We start from the raw sequence: 16566 nt of genomic DNA on the forward strand, positions 1-16566 counted from the left end.
TGTGGTCTACTTAGATTTTGCAAAGGATTTTAATATGGTACCACACAAGAGGTTAGTGTACAAAATAAACGAAATTGGTTTGGGCAAAAATATTTGCACCTGGATTGAAAAAAGGATAGACAATAGAGAGGTTTAATAAATGGAACATTTTCAATTTGGGCTAAAGTTGCAAGTGGAATACCTTAAGGTTCGGTACTGGGGTCACTCCTTTTTAACTTGTTTATTAATGACCTTGAGCTTGGCATAGAGAGCAAAGTTTCCATCTACTGTATGCTGATGACAATAAATTATGTAAGGTAGTAAAATCAGAGTAGGATGTAATTACTCTACAGGACTTGGATAAATTGGAACCTTGGGCAGGTAAATGTTAGATGAGGGTTAATACAGCTAATTGTAAGGTAATGCATTTTGGAAGCAAGAATATACGGGATACTTACAGCACAAATGAATTGGTAGATCCTCTATGGCTAAGGATTTGGGAGTGCTTGTAGACAGCAGGATTATCAATAGTGCCCAATGTCAGGCAGTAGCTGCAAAGGCACATACAATCCTATTTTACATAAAATGGGGAATGGAGTGTGTGACAGAGTGAAGTCAACTCCTATCAGTTACGCCTGGGAGACATATGTCTGAGTGCTTCATCCAGCACTCATAAGGGTTAATTCAGGTGGAAGTTAGGAAATCAGAACTCTTTAGCTGACACCTTAGAGCCAGCAAGGTAGATAAAGGATCATGTGACTGGCAGTAGCTGCCAGAGAGAGAGAGAGAAGCACACTGCTGCGTGAGCCCTTAGCCAGAGGGATTTCACCAAAGACTACTTCAACTAAAGTAAGGATTATTCATTTGTTTACTGACTGCTTAAAGTACCCTTATGGTTTGGTTCTGGTTTAGCCAGCCAGTTTTTCTCCCTAAGTGGAGCAGGATTTATTTTGTTAAAGGACAGTGTACCCGCATGTTATCTTACTGTGGAGAAATAAAGCCACTGAACGTTTTTATTTATCCTGAAACTATACGTGTGGACTGTTCCCTGACCTCGGCTACAGGCCATCCTGCCACAGGTGGTGTCAGAAGTGGGATGTCGGATGGGCCCTGTATCTGAAGGGCCACACAAAAAAAAAATGGAGAAATGTTTTTCTCAGTTCCTTGAGCAACAGCTCCAGTTAGCAGAGAAGCAAGCAGAGCGACAAGCCCAGCAAGATGAGCGACAAGCCCAGCAAGCTGAGCGACAAGCCCAGCAAGATGAGCAACAGGCCCAGCGAGAGGAAAAGCTACTCCAACTGCTGGTCGAAGGCCCAACCCCAGGCAGACCAGGGATTCCAAATAACCCACCGGTGATGCTGCCTAAAATGAAGCCAAACGAAGACCCAGAGGCATTTCTCCTCACTTTTGAAAGGGTAGCCACGGCCCACAGCTGGACAATTGATCGCTGGGTAACGACTCTGGCTCCACTCCTCATAGGGGAAGCTCAGGCAGCCTACCAGGCTCTTCCAGCAGACGAGGCCATGGACTATCAGAAACTAAAGGCTGCTATTCTGGATCGCCTAGGCCTCACGCCAGAGACCTACCGACAGCAGTTCCGGACAGTCAAATATACATACCGAGACAGACCCCGGGTCGTAGCCCACCGCTTAGTAGACTTATGTGCCAGGTGGATACAACCGGAAAAACATGACAAGGCAGAGAACCTTGAACAGTTTGTGCTCGAGCAGTTCATACAGATACTGCCCCCCTCCTCCCGCTCCTGGGTAAAAAGACACGCTGCATTTTCCCTGGATTCAGCGGTCCGCTTGGTGGAAAACTTCCTGGGTGACGACACCCAACAGGGTAGCTGAGAACAGCCGGTGCAAACACCAGTTGCTTCCGGTGATACTAGAGGCAGGAGAGCAGACAATCGAGGGGTCTACAACCCGCCAGCTCGGGAGATCCAGTCAACCCGATCGGAAGACCCTTTCCCATCTCGGAGGGTTCCTGGTACAAACTCCCGCAGAGACGCCCATCCTGGGTCCGAGGCTACTGGATCACTCAAGGGAGGCCGCCACCCACAGTATTCCCCGAGAACCTGGACTCCTGTCACCCACCCGGTGGAGAGGATAACCCCACCAACCAGAATGGAGGACCCCATCCAACAGCGGAGAGGTCCAAACACCGAGCCCAGTCGAGAGCTTCCGCGGACGACCGAGTTTGCGGACTCAGGAGATGAGGAAATGGACTGTTCATATGGCAGAACCACTGCCACAGCTTGTCTCCGAGGGGACCACAATCCATGGTTAGTCCCAGCATCTCTGGAGGGGACAAAAGTAAACGCCATGCTGGACTCGGGCTCTGGAAAAACCCTGATCTTAGAGGGCCTAATTCCAAGCAATAGACTATCTTATGACTCTCCTTGGAATATCGAGTGTATCCATGGGGATACAAAGAGATACCCGATGGCGAACGTTACACTGCGTATCCAGGATCAAGAGGCTAGCCTACTAGTGGGAGTTGCTCCCTGGCTACCTGCTCCTGTTCTACTTGGCCGAGACTGGCCCTACCTCGAAACATTGTTGGCCCCTACTCCTACAGAGCCTACTTCTCTGGTACCGGAGAAGCCCGGAGACTTGTTCCCTTTTTCCCAAGAGATTTTCCCCCCGTAGACACCATGTCCCAAAGACACGTAAACAGAGACGTGCGGAAAAAGAGGACTGGTTAAGAAAGGCTGGGACTTTTGGTAACATTAGTCAGCCCAAAGGACTGCAGGTCATGGCCGGGGATGACCAGGGTGGGGAACAGATAGATATGGGAATTTTGCCTCCGTCAGAGGCAGAGGGAGGACCCAGCTCTGGCTAGACAATATGAGAAGGTGGTACAGGTCAACAACAAATAATAGATGAACAAGGTGTAAAAGTGTTTCCACATTTTGAACTGTTGAATGACATACAGTACTATATCGTGTGAATAAGGTTACACAAACAGGGGAGGTCATTCGACAGATGCTAGTCCCTAAAGGGTTGATTAAAACAGTGTTTACAGTAGCCCATACTCTCCCATGGGGTGGTAATTTGGGCAGAAATAAGACCACGGACCGCATCTCGTCCCGGTTTTACTGGCCAGGCATACATGGTGACATCATGAAACTATGTGAGACATGTCCTGAATGCCAGTTAACTAGCCAAAAAGGACAGAAGCCGGCTCCTTTGGTTCCTCTGCCCTTGGTAGCCGTCCCATTCGAGAGAATTGGGGTAGATCTGGTCGGACGTTTAGAACCCTCTGCGAAGGGACATAAATTTATACTCGTTGTTGTTGATAATGCCACCAGGTATCCTGAGGCCTTCCCTCTGAGATCAGCCACTGCTAAACAGGTTGCTCACAGACTGTTAGAACTGTTTTCTAGGGTAGGACTTCCCCAAGTAATGTTAACTGACCAGGGAACAAATTTCATGGCAAAGTTAATGCAGGATGTCCTGAAGTTATTGGAGGTAAAATCCGTCCGGACCTCGGTCTACCATCCTCCGACTGATGGATTGGTAGAGAGGTTTAACCGTACTTTAAAAACTATGCTTAGGAAGTTTGTGGACACTGAAAAGCGAGCTTGGGATGAACTTCTCCCTTTCCTGTTGTTTGCGGTACGAGAAGTTCCCCAATCATCCACAGGCTTCTCCCCGTTTGAGCTCCTATATGGACGCCAACCTCGGGGTATTCTCGACCTACTGAAGGAATCCTGGGAGGAGGAGCCCTCCCCCTCCAAGAATACCCTTCAGTATGTCATAGACCTTAGAAACCGCCTAGACATGATAGGTCGGTTTGCGAAGGAAAACCTCAAATCTGCTCAAGAACGTCAAGAGAGGCAGTACAACCAAAATGCTCGCTTGAGGGTCTTCCAACATGGGGACCAAGTGATGCTACTACTACCGACATCAGAGAGTAAACTCCTTGCGAAGTGGCAGGGTCCTTTCCAAGTTCTCCGCCGCACCGGGGAGGTGAACTATGAGATCTCTCAACCAGGGTACAGGAAGGGTAAACAAATCTACCACATAAACCTCCTGAAACCCTGGAAAACGATGAGATCGCTGTTCATCCACCCTCGGGAAGGAGAGACGGATTTGGGTCCAAAGCTTCCAAAGGGTAGTACGTACACTGACCATCAGGTTCCCATGGGAGAGCAGTTAACAACGGAACAAAGGTCAGACCTACTTGATGTATGTGACCAGTTCCCAGATGTTTTTTCTGAGCTGCCAGGGCAGACTGATTTAGTGTCCCATAGGATTGAGACAGAACCTGGCGTAAAAGTACGGTCCCGTCCCTATAGATTGCCAGAGGGCCGAAAGACCTGGTAGAGAGGGAGATAATAGACATGTTGGAATTGGGCGTGATCGAGGAGTCCCACAGTGAATGGTGTAGCCCTATCGTGTTGGTCCCTAAACCAGATGGGAAGGTGAGGTTTTGCGTGGATCTGCGAAAGGTAAATGCTGTATCCAGATTTGATGCATATCCAATGCCTAGGGTGGATGATGTGCTTGATTCGCTTGGTAAAACAGAGTATATCTCCACCCTAGATCTCACGAAAGGATATTGGCAGATACCTCTAGCGGAAGAATCGAAATGCAAAACTGCCTTCGCCACCCCTCTCGGTTTATACCAATTCGTCACAATGCCATTTGGGTTACATGGGGCTCCAGCCACGTTCCAAAGGTTAATGGACAAGGTACTACGACCCCATAGGGCATATGCCGCGGCCTACTTGGATGACATTGTCATCTATAGCAGACACTGGCAGTCTCATATAAAAAGGTTAAGGGCAGTCCTAACGTCCTTAAGAGAAGCAGGGCTCACTGCAAATCCAAAAAAATGTGCCCTGGGTAAATCCACTACAAAGTACTTGGGCTATGCCGTTGGGGAAGGGATAGTAAGGCCACTTGCTAGCAAGGTGGCCGTCATAAAGGAAGTCCCCACCCCACAGACAAAGACACAGGTCCGCTCCCTTTTGGGGTTAGCAGGGTATTACCGGCGGTTTATCCCCAATTTTTCAGAAATATCTGCACCCCTAACAGATATGACAAAAAAGAGTGCCCCGACCCAAGTTAAATGGTCTTGGGAGTGCCAAGACGCCTTTGACATGCTAAAAAAGTGCCTGTCAGAGGGCCCCGCTCTTTGGAGCCCAGATTTTAAAGAGCCCTTCATCATCCAGACGGATGCCTCAGAGGTAGGACTGGGAGCAGTGCTGTCTCAGCAATTTGATGGTGTTGAACACCCCATACTGTTCATCAGCCGGAAGCTGTTCCCAAGGGAAGTGAGATATTCCGTTATTGAGAAGGAGTGCCTCGCTGTAAAATGGGCAATTGAGGCCTTGAGACATTATGTCGCCGGAGTACACTTCACCCTGGTCACTGACCATGCGCCCTTGAAGTGGTTAAACACCATGAAGGACACAAATCCAAGGTTGACCAGGTGGTATATTGCCCTCCAATCCTTCTCTTTTGATATTCAGCATAGACCTGGAAAGGACCATGGAAATGCTGATTTTTTATCAAGGGAGGAGTGGAGGGTTGGGCTTCAGCCATGTGGGACACTAGCCACACACAAACAGGGGAGGTATGTGACAGAGTGAAGTCAACTCCTATCAGTTACGCCTGGGAGACATATGTCTGAGGGCTTCATCCAGCACTCATAAGGGTTAACTCAGGTGGAAGTTAGGAAATCAGAACTCTTTAGCTGACACCTGAGAGCCAGCAAGGTAGATAAAGGATCATGTGACTGGCAGTAGCTGCCAGAGAGAGAGAGAGAAGCACACTGCTGCGTGAGCCCTTAGCCAGAGGGATTTCACCAAAGACTACTTCAACTAAAGTAAGGATTATTCATTTGTTTACTGACTGCTTAAAGTACCCTTATGGTTTGGTTCTGGTTTAGCCAGCCAGCCTGCTAGATAGGCCTGCTGTGTTATTAGTCAGTTTTTCTCCCAAAGTGGAGCAGGATTTATTTTGTTAAAGGGACAGTGTACCCGCATGTTATGTTACTGTGGAGAAATAAAGCCACTGAACGTTTTTATTTATCCTGAAACTATACGTGTGGACTGTTCCCTGACCTCGGCTACAGGCCATCCTGCCACAGAGTGACAGGAATAAAACATAATTTTGGTACTGTATTAATCCTTAGTAAGATCACACATTGAATATTTTGGATACCACTCCATAAAAAAGTCACTGTGGATCTAGAAAAAATACAGAGAAGAGGCACCAAATTAGTAAAGGGGATGGAAAGTCTGATTTATGAGGTGATGCCAGCTAACTTAGATTTGTTTACCATACAAAAGAGTTGTCTAAGAGAAGATACAAAACGTATTTACAAATATATTCAGTGTCAATACAAGGAACTTTCAAAAGAACTATCCATCCCAAGGAAAGTATGACAATCGACATCGGGTGATCCTTTAAGGTTAGTGAAAATTTGATTTCACCAGCAACAAAGGAAAGGGTTCCTTACAGTAAGGGTAGTTGACATGGGGAATTCAATATCCTTGGAGAGTGTGATGGCAGATACAAAAATATCTTCAAGAAAAGGTTGGATATAATTTTTGAAAGGAAAGGTATTCAGGGATATGTCACATAATTAACCAGTGAAGGATGTTTATCCAGAAAGGAATCTCTTTACCATCATTTATGAGGAAGGAATTTATTTTTCCCTTTATGATATATAATTGGTTTGGCTTCCTCTGGATCAATATATTCTAAATGTAAATATAAGATAGATATCTGTCGTCTACATTTAACATCGGTTAAACTCGATGGACATACTGTATGTATTTTTGCAACCTCACCTACTGTACTACAGTATGTAACTATGTAACTTGGCTAAAGCCTTAATAAAAGTGGGAAATGGGTCTGAGCACTGCAGAAAAAAAGGCTGGCTGGAGGACAAAAGGAAAATTAAAATATCACTTTATTAGGCATAATGCTAAATTACTAACAAAAAACAAAAAGAAAAGCCCTCTGACACGTTTCCCTCCTATGGAGCTTTATAAAAGAGTGACCTGTGTTATTATAAAAACTTCCTTAAATATAAAACTCAATATGAAAACATAGTATATCCCCCCCCATTTCAGGTAAAAAAAAAAACTAATCAGGTGTATACAGGCGGGAACCTAGAGATGTTAATACTGGATTCACACAGAGTTCTGCTATACAGGAAATGAACCAATGAAATCATGCTAGTTAACTCTGATGTCAGTATACAGGTATAACTAAGTTCTATCCATCATATGTATATATAAGAACTGGAATAGATACATATCTACAATCCCTACCATAGAACAGACATATCTGATCCAAATATATATACAGATGTTGTGGGTTAAACAGAGAGAGACCAGCAATTAACATAACTGTAGTTATTAATGATAATAAATGAATATTTGCATAAGGTATGTGTTGACAAACTACTGAACGATAGTGCAAGTATATCCATATAGTGAATCTTTGAAAAATCGATTTTACATATCACATATAATTTGTAAGACTAATTCATATAAACACCACTCACAAAACAGGGTGATATGTAAGAAAAGACACATATTACTCAGGTTCACCATATGGATAGATACTATATTCTATTATAATGATAAATGACTAAGTGAGCATGGTGCACAACAGTGGAAAACACAATTGATTAAAAATAAAATATTTGAATAATTGAATATATTTGATAATAATATGTTTCCTTGAATACATTGCTTACACACGTTTAAAATATTTTGTAAGGCATTTCAATATGCCTGTTTTATTTTAATGTGTGTATATATATGTACGTTTATAAACACACGTTTAAAATATTTTGTAATGCATTTCAATATGCCTGTTTTATTTTAATGTGTGTATATATATATATATATATATATATATGCAGAAAACAAGAAGAAAAAACAGGCGCACTCCTAGTGTGATAAAGTATAAAACAGTATTTATGGGATTGTAAAATATAAAAAGCGCACTCACAAACAGAGTAAAAATAATAGCATTTATGAGATATACTCAATCGCCTTGAAGCTGTGAAGGGAATGTATCAGCCTGTCCCGTTGGTGCCACCTCTGGTGTCCGTTGGTTCAGCAAGGTGCACTAGAGCCACCGCAGCCAGATGATGTAATAATCAGCAACACGGTCAGAGACTCCCTCCAGATACACCTCCTACAGCTCTCACTGCTCACCAGCAGGCAACTGCAAAACCGGAAGCAACAGCAGTCCCAAGCAAAATAGCAACAGCTCCAAGGTACTCTCTCCGTTCGTGCAGTAATGTCAGCCACAAACTCGCCTCTTTGGGAAACGCCCTACGCGTTTCGTCACTAAGGACTTCGTCAGGGGTTGAATTCAATGGTCAAAAGGAGTGTCCTTTATATCAACTTTACTGTTGTGATTGGCCAGTACGGATGGTGGGCGGGTACTTTCAATTTCACAAATGTAACCCTGTTTCATTGCTGGACAACATTATACATGACAATCATAAAGCACTAGAGCCTATTTGTAAGCAGTTTAAACATATTCCTACTAACAAATGAAAATGAATAGCTAGATGAATGAACAACATACAAATAATAAATCTTAAAAGGACAGAGATGAAATATTGGATACATCCAAAAATAAACTATATTGAAGTAAAAGAATAACACATTAAATAAGCACAGAAAAATCTCATTGGAGCAACACATAAGCATAATAAAAATCATAAGAGAAATGCATGACCTGTGAATAAAAAAAAAGGGGGGGGGAAGGGGAAAGTAAAATGAAAAAACGGGGAGAAGGGAGGTGGAAATGGAACAGGGAATGGAAAAGGGGAGGGGGGTGAAGGAAAAAGGGGAGGGGAAAGAGAAATATGGAGAGGAAGGAATAACAATAAAATACATAACATAGGGGATAAAATAACATTTTTAGCCTATAGCACCTGGTATTCCCAGGCGGTCTCCCATGCAAGTACTAACCAGGCCCAACCCTGCTTAGCTTCTGAGATCAGACAAGATCGGGCACATTCAGGGTGGTGTGGCCGTAGGCAAATTATATACCAAATAATATACCAAATAATATATCATTAATAACCATTAGAATAATCATAGACTGGAGAAAGCAGAATCAGAGACAGAAAAAACCTCAGGACCGATGGGGGGCACAACTCCCCAAAAAACGTACAAAAAACCTTTGTGTCAAAGTATGTGTAATCATAGGCATAGACCTAATGTGTCTATACTATTTATTAATAATAATGATATTAATAATAAATGCACTTTCCACCTGTTATGTCTATATGGGCCAAAGGAGCACCTATAGTAAAACCAACCAAACTGAGATGAGACAACTATCAATGAGAGGACAGGAAAACCCATCCAAACCAGACCTCAGAGATATACCTCAAAACATGTTGGTACCATAACACTAAACAACAATGCTAACATCAATATGATCATTCAATCCACACGGATGTAATGTACCTAGTACATACATCCAAAATGTCTCACGCGTACATAATATCTTAAATCTATCCCCTCCCAATATAGTAGAAGGAATGGATTCAATACCCATAACTGACAAACTACATGGATTTTTATTATGTTTACTAATGTAGTGTCGTGATAAACTGTGCATGGTAAACCCACGTATGACATTTCTCCTATGTTCTAGGAACCGTGTGCCTAAAGTTCTTGATGTTCTACCAATATATTGGAGACCACATTCACATGATATAAGATATATCACAAATGTACTTAGGCAATCGATGTAATCATTAACCTTATAAGTTATACCATTTGAAAATGATATAAATGCATCTTTTTTATTTATGTGTCTACAGGTAATGCAACGATTCCTATCACATGAAAAATTGCCCTTATCTCTCATTTTGGTATTTTTATTTCTGTTTTCATTACAAAAGTTGGTAGTAGAATCCTTCAGCCTACTGGGGGCAATGATGGTCTTTAGAGATCTTGCTTTTTTTTAAATTATGGGTACATGAACAGGCATCAGAGGCCCAATAATCGGATCACTTCGAATAATTCCCCAATGTTTCTTAAACACATTTTTTATACTGTAAGCTGAATGATTGTACTGAGTAATAAATGTGGGAGTGGACTGATAACTTGTTTTCTCATTTTTTCTCGACATAGTTTTTGTCTAGGAATTCATCAGTAGGTCAACCCGATCTGATGTTTCAGCATCCTTAAATGCTTGTTCAACTATTTGCATATTATAGCCTTTCTCCTGGAATTTATCCATCAAGAAATGACCTTGATGTTTAAAGTCCAGGTCCCTCGAGCAATTGCGCCGTACTCTTTAGAACTGGCTCTTAGGCACATTATCGAGCCATTTTTTGTAGTGATTACTACTATATTGGAGAAAGCTGTTTGCTGACACTGGTTTAAATTGAGTTTTGCTTTCAATTGTCATATCACTCATATCAATAAACAAATCAAGATCTAGGAATGTAATCACATCCTGGCTGATGATGTGTGTAAATTTAAGTCCCATCAAATTATCATTGAAAGAAGTAAGTATGTGATCTAATGCGTGACTCTCCCCATCCCAAATAATAAGGATATCATCAATGAAGCGACCATAGAATACCAAGCCCGCCCCCAGGTCACTTCATTGATGATATCCTTATTATTTGGGATGGGGACAGTCACGTAGTAGATCACATACTTACTTCTTTCAATGATAATTTGATGGGACTTAAATTTACACACATCATCAGCCAGGATGTGATTACATTCCTAGATCTTGATTTGTTTATGGATATGAGTGATATGACAATTGAAAGCAAAACTCACTTTAAACCAGTGTCAGTAAACAGCTTTCTCGAATATAGTAGTAATCACTACAAAAAATGGCTTGATAATGTGCCTAAGAGCCAGTTCTACAGAGTACGGCACAATTGCTCAAGGGACCTGGACTTTAAACATCAAGGTCATTTCTTGATGGATAAATTCCAGGAGAAAGGCTATAATATGCAAATAGTTGAACAAGCATTTAAGGATGCTGAAACATCAGATCGGGTTGACCTACTGATGAATTCCAAGACAAAAACTATGTCGAGAAAAAATGAGAAAACAAGTTATCAGTCCACTCCCACATTTATTACTCAGTACAATCATTCAGCTTACAGTATAAAAAATGTGTTTAAGAAACATTGGGGAATTATTCGAAGTGATCTGATTATTGGGCCTCTGATGCTTGTTCATGTACCCATAATTTAAAAAAAAGCAAGATCTCTAAAGAACATCATTGCCCCTAGTAGGCTGAAGGATTCTACTACCAACTTTTGTAATGAAAACAGAAATAAAAATACCAAAATGAGAGATAAGGGCAATTTTTCATGTGATAGGAATCATTGCATTACCTGTAGACACATAAATAAAAAAGATGCATTTACATCATTTTCAAATGGTATAACTTATAAGGTTAATGATTACATCGATTGCCTAAGTACATTTGTGATATATCTTATATCACGTGAATGTGGTCTCCAATATATTGGTAGAACATCAAGAACTTTAGGCACACGGTTCCTAGAACATAGGAGAAAGGTCATACGTGGGTTTACCATGCACAGTTTATCATGACACTACATTAGTAAACATAATAAAAATCCATGTAGTTTGTCAGTTATGGGTATTGAATCTATTCCTTCTACTATATTGGGAGGTGATAGATTTAAGAAATTATGTACGCGTGAGACATATTGGATGGCCTTACATCCGTGTGGATTGAATGATCATATTGATGTTAGCACTGTTGTTTAGTGTTATGGTACCAACATGTTTTGAGGTACGTCTCTGAGGTCTGGTTCGGATGGGTTTTCCTGTCCCCTCATTGATAGTTGTCTCATCTCAGTTTGGTTGGTTTTACTATACTGTAGGTGCTCCTTTGGCCCATATAGACATAACAGGTGAAAAATGCATTTATTATTAATATCATTATTATTAATTAATAGTATAGACACATTAGGTCTATGCCTATGATTACACATACTTTGACACAAAGGTTTTTTGTATGTTTTTGGGGAGTTGTGGCCCCCATCGGTCCTGAGGTTTTTTCTGTCTCTGATTCTGCTTTCTCCAGTCGATGATTATTCTAATGGTTATTATTTGGTATATTATTTGGTATATTATTTGGTATATTATTTGGTATATTATTTGGTATATTATTTGGTATATTATTTGGTATATTATTTGGTATATTATTTGGTATATTATTTGGTATATTATTTGGTATATTATTTGCCTACGGCCACACCACCCTGAATGTGCCTGATCTTGTCTGATCTCAGAAGCTAAGCAGGGTTGGGCCTGGTTAGTACTTGCATGGGAGACCGCCTGGGAATACCAGGTGCTGTAGGCTAAAAAATTTATTTTATCCCCTATATTATGTATTTTATTGTTATTCCTTCCTCTCCATATTTCTCTTTCCCCTCCCCTTTTTCCTTCACCCCCTTCCCCTTTTTCCATTCCCTGTTCCATTTCCCACCTCCCTTCCCCCGTCTTTTCCCCCCATTTTTTCATTTTACTTTCCCCTCCCCCCCTTTTTTTTTTTATTCACAGGTCATGCATTTATCTTATGATTTTAATTATGCTTGTGTGCTGTTCTAATGAGATTTTTTCTGTGCTTATTTAATGTGTTATTCTTTTACTTCTATATATAGTTTATTTTTGGATGTATCCAATATTTCATCTCTGTCCTTTTAAGATTTATTATTTGTATGTTATTCATTCAACTAGCTATTCGTTTTCATTTGTTAGTAGGAATATGTTTAAACTGCTTACAAATAGGCTCTAATGCTTTATGATTGTCATGTATAATGTTGTCCAGCAATGAAACAGGGTTAAATTTGTGAAATTGAAAGTACCCGCCCACCTTCCATACTGGCCAATCACAACAGTAAAGGTGATATAAAGGACACCCCTTTTGATCATTGAATTCAACCCCTGACGAAGTCCTTAGTGACGAAACGCGTAGGGTGTTTCCCAAAGAGGCGAGTTTGTGGCTGACATTACTGCACGAATGGAGAGAGTACCTTGGAGCTGTTGCTATTTTGCTTGGGACTGCTGTTGCTTCCGGTTTTGCAGTTGCCTGCCAGCAGTGAGAGCTGTGGGAGGTGTATCTGGAGGGAGTCTCTGATCGTGTTGCTGATTATTACATCATCTGGCTGCGGTGGCTCCAGTGCACCTTGCTGAACCAACGATACACCAGAGGTTGCACCAACGGGACAGGCTGATACATTCCCTTCACAGCTTCAAGGCGATTGAGTATATCTCCTAAATACTATTATTTTTACTCTGTTTGTGAGTGCGCTTTTTATATTTTACAATCCCATAAATACTGTTTTATACTTTATCACACTAGGAGTGTAAACAAAAAGAAAACAGCGCACAACGCCAAATAGTGAAGCAAGTAATATAAGTGTATTACAATATTAAAGAGGTGATAAATCTGCGTACATCAGATAGAAAAATCATATGCATTAGGTGTATATAACACTGGTTTACCACTCCATGGCTGTAGACAGGAAGATCTGGTACTCAGCTTTCTCTGTAGGAGCCTCTATGATGATTCTGGGGCATAGGATCCCTCATACACTCCTCATCTAGCAGGACGCTGCTTTCAAGGGGGTTCCTTCACAGCAGCCTGGCTTCACTGCAGGTTCAGGCACTCAGTGGAACCGCGTCTCAACTGGCGTTGTGCGCTGTTTTCTTTTTGTTTCCATTTCTTAGAGTGTGTGGGGTGCTGAGCCACCCCCAATGTTTATAGCAGCAGACGCCCGCATCAACAACACGGTTATGAAATAATTTATTATATAATCACTTATTCACTTGGTATTGTGGTTTATTCAGTCTATTTTTGGTTTAGTCACTGCACTGTATCTATTTATAAGTAGGAGTTAGATAGTAGCGCACAGTTTATTTTTGTTTTTACACTAGGAGTGTGCCTGTTTTTTCTTCTTGTTTTCTGCAGATATTCTGGGGTTTGGTGATCCTTATATACGGGCAGCAAAGCTCCAGTGGACTAAGTACATTTTTTGGAATTTCAACTGACATCTGGTTTTTATTTTATTTTTTATGTTTCATATTTTTTATTTTTGCTATAGATTTCAGTTGTTTTTATCACAAATTCGCCCTTTTGGGGATTCTTTGGTCAATAGCCTTGTTAACTCTATCTGATTACACAGCTGATTTATCCTTATCAATCTTCCTAAGGTGCTACTCAAATTTGTTATATATATATATATATATATATATATATATATATATATATATATATATATATATATAGTATTAGGTGATACCTTTTTTATTGGACTAACAATTTATGTCATAGGACAAGCTTTCGAGAGTTCTCCTCTCGAAAGAGAGGAGAGGAGAGGAGAAGAGAGGAGAACTCTCGAAAGCTTGTCCTATGACATAAATTGTTAGTCCAATAAAAAAGGTATCACCTAATACTGAAGAACTCATTTATTCGCAACTGGACTAACACGGCTATTTTCTGCTTTATATATATATATATATATATATATATATATATATATATATATATATATATATATCTCAGAAGAAAAAGTATAAGGTGCACAAAACTGATTTTAAATAGTGTTGCAATGATACAAGAAAAAACACAAAAGCGCACCAAGATGAGAGATAGATATTGTATTAGCAACAAATAATAAAATTAGTAACTTACATATAAAATTTCTTTAATAATCCCCGATTCTGGTGTCTATCACAGGAGTAGGGCATCACATAGGAAGTATGAAGGGTAATCTCAGTTCTGAGAGATCAGACCCGCGCGCTGGGGCTGTCTCTGTTCACTCTCCTGTCCTCCACGTGTGGTAGCGTGGTGCAGAGTGTAGCACACATGTGCAGGAACCGGGGCCTTCAATAGGTGTCCTTAGGATGCCTGTCCGTTTTTGATAGCATAGAAACGATCGGAAATAAGCAGGAACGGTACACTTGAGTGTGTACTGGTGGTGGGTAGTAAAACCGCCAGCCACAACAGTCGCGACGCGTTTCGTTTAACAAAGTAAACTTCTTCAGGCGTATCGCCTGAAGAAGTTTACTTTGTTAAACGAAACGCGTCGCGACTGTTGTGGCTGGCGGTTTTACTACCCACCACCAGTACACACTCAAGTGTACCGTTCCTGCTTATTTCCGATCGTTTCTATGCTATCAAAAACGGACAGGCATCCTAAGGACACCTATTGAAGGCCCCGGTTCCTGCACATGTGTGCTACACTCTGCACCACGCTACCACACGTGGAGGACAGGAGAGTGAACAGAGACAGCCCCAGCGCGCGGGTCTGATCTCTCAGAACTGAGATTACCCTTCATACTTCCTATGTGATGCCCTACTCCTGTGATAGACACCAGAATCGGGGATTATTAAAGAAATTTTATATGTAAGTTACTAATTTTATTATTTGTTGCTAATACAATATCTATCTCTCATCTTGGTGCGCTTTTGTGTTTTTTCTTGTTTTGCTGATATTGGTATCACCATCGGGGTTCCGGTGGAGACCACATTTGGAGGTGGGGGAGACACCTCATAAACACAGAAGCAGCAAGAGAACTGAGAGGGACCAACACTCCAAGTTTAAAGAGCCAGAGCGCGGACTGAACTTTTCATTACTAGTGTTGCAATGATGTCTATGAGTGCTGCCACAATGTAATGGTGTACACCACCCCAAAGGAAATACAAAGTACAAAAAAACACAAAAGGCGCAAATCAGAGACACAGGTGCATGGATATACAACACCTGAAGGATAAATACGTGAACAAGAACGAGATGTGCCTATAGATGAAAAGATACCAATATGGTGAAGTACTTTTCCGAATAAAATTATTGCGCAAGCAACAGATGTTACTTACAATGTAGAAAAAATAACAGTCACATCAGTAAAATGCTTTCAGATCGCTGCATCAAAGGGGCTGATAATCTCAGGAACCGCTCACTCCTTCAGGTGTTGTATATCCATGCACCTGTGTCTCTGATTTGCGCCTTTTGTATTTTTTTGTACTAATATATATATATATATATATATATATATATATATATATATATATATATATATATATATACCATCACTGTCCTCTAGGTGCTGGAATAGGGCGGCTATGGGACTTTTCAGCGTACATGGAGTTAATTTCCCCTGAATAAGCTATCCTCAGGTGCAGCTAATCAGCCTGGCCTGAATGAACAAGGAAGTGTTTTAAGGCAGACACCGGAAGATGCCATGCTGAGTGAGAGAGACTGATTTGTCCCCAGAGAAGGGAAGAAACAGAAAGTGCTACCCAGCAAAAGAAGAGGCTGACACAGATCCTTAGACCTGCTGAACGGTGGTTGCGGGGTCTGCTGGGACTGCCTGGGTCTTAATCCCAGGAAAAGGAAGGAAGGACGCAAGACCGTGCTGAAGCGGGGATGTCCTATCCTTAACATAGGACTTTCAGAGGAGAGATTCTCTGTGCTCTCGTGGGGCAAAGCTCCCCTAGGAAAAAAGGCTGCGAGGCCGCACTGAAGCAGGGATGTCTGCTCCAAACCCTGGAGTAACAGATAAGCGAAACTCTT

The 16566-nt window shown here is 41.4% G+C and overlaps 1 protein-coding gene and 2 non-coding genes across 3 annotated transcripts in view; 1 reads left to right on the forward strand and 2 right to left on the reverse strand.

The window, feature by feature from the left end:
* Positions 1-16566, reverse strand: part of ROBO1 (roundabout guidance receptor 1) — a 1065915-nt gene that overhangs the window by 913602 nt on the left and 135747 nt on the right. The gene's annotated exons all lie outside the window — the stretch shown is intronic.
* LOC142491808 (5S ribosomal RNA) lies at positions 8893-9011 on the reverse strand. Its single transcript, XR_012800551.1, has one exon. It is a non-coding gene; the product is annotated as a 5S ribosomal RNA (ribosomal RNA).
* On the forward strand, positions 12232-12350 carry LOC142491694 (5S ribosomal RNA). Its single transcript, XR_012800456.1, has one exon. It is a non-coding gene; the product is annotated as a 5S ribosomal RNA (ribosomal RNA).

The sequence above is a fragment of the Ascaphus truei genome, chromosome 3 (assembly GCF_040206685.1).
Source record: "Ascaphus truei isolate aAscTru1 chromosome 3, aAscTru1.hap1, whole genome shotgun sequence".
In the NCBI taxonomy this organism is placed as follows: Eukaryota; Metazoa; Chordata; class Amphibia; order Anura; family Ascaphidae; genus Ascaphus; species Ascaphus truei.